This window comes from Anabrus simplex, chromosome 11 (assembly GCF_040414725.1).
Source record: "Anabrus simplex isolate iqAnaSimp1 chromosome 11, ASM4041472v1, whole genome shotgun sequence".
NCBI lineage: Eukaryota > Metazoa > Arthropoda > Insecta > Orthoptera > Tettigoniidae > Anabrus > Anabrus simplex.
The window spans coordinates 76,758,627-76,759,747 of NC_090275.1; the positions used below are offsets into that span (position 1 = coordinate 76,758,627).

Below are 1,121 nucleotides of genomic sequence, written 5' to 3' on the forward strand. Positions count from 1 at the left end.
GCGGCGTGGAGGTGTACCGCCCGGTACAATAATAATAATAATAATAATACTAATAATTGAAACGTCCGCCTCTCTGATGTAGTGGTTATTGTGATTAACTGCCACCCCCGGAGGCTCGGGTTCAGTTCCCTGTTCTGCTACAGAATTTCAACAGTGGTACGAGAGCAGTAACCGGGTCCACTCAGCCTCGGAAAGACAACTGAGTAGAGGGGATTCGATTCCCGCCTCAGCCGAAGTGGTTTTCCGTGGTTCCCCAATTCTTTTCAATGTGACTTCCGGGATGGTACATAAATTAAGGCAACTGCCTCTTTCTTCTCTCTTCCTTGCATAACCCTTCCGATGTTTCCATCACCGACAAGGCCCCTGTTCAGCAGGTGAGGCCACATGGACAAGATATTGCTCCTACACCATTCATATCCCGGACCAAAAGCCTTACGCTCTAGGGCAATGCACTTGAGTCGATAGAGGTGGGATCCTTTGCTGGGTCTGAGGGAAAACCAACCCTGGAAAGTAAACTATTTAAACAACAATGATAGTAACAATGATAGTAAAAGCTTATGTTGTTATACCGAAGTAAACATGCGGCATAGATAAAGGACGGTCAGTGGTTGCCATGGTTACGATGTTGTCAGGAAATTAATGACGCTAATTTAGGATAGAACCCCCATCCCAAAAGCATATCCACGTTAACAGAGTATCCTGTCGTCAGACCCGGTCGTGAAGACCGTGTGGCCTAATGGATAAGGCGTCGGACTTCGGATCCGAAGATTGCAGGTTCGAGTCCTGTCACGGTCGATTATTTTGCTTTAGCAAGTTATAAAGCAGCAGTACGTTTCAGACAAGGGTGTTTCGTGCTAGGTGCAGAAGTAGATATATGTTTGTAAATTTATAAACGTCCGCCTCTGTGGTGTAGTGGTTAGTGTGATTAGCTGCCACCCCCGGACGCCCGGGTTCGATTCCTGGCTCTGCCACGAAATTTTTAAAAGTGGTACGAGGGCTGCAACGGGGTCCACTCAGCCTCGGGAGGTCAACTGAGTAGAGTCGGGTTCGATTCCCACCTCAGCCATCCTGGAAGTGGTTTTCCGTGGTTTCCCACTTCCCTTCCAGGCAAATGGCACCTA

General features: G+C 48.1%; 1 non-coding gene across 1 annotated transcript; it reads left to right on the top strand.

Moving 5' to 3' along the window:
• The first annotated feature begins 722 nt into the window (after positions 1–722).
• Positions 723–795, top strand: TRNAR-UCG (transfer RNA arginine (anticodon UCG)). Its single transcript has one exon. It is a non-coding gene; the product is annotated as a tRNA-Arg (tRNA).
• The last annotated feature ends 326 nt before the right edge of the window (positions 796–1,121 follow it).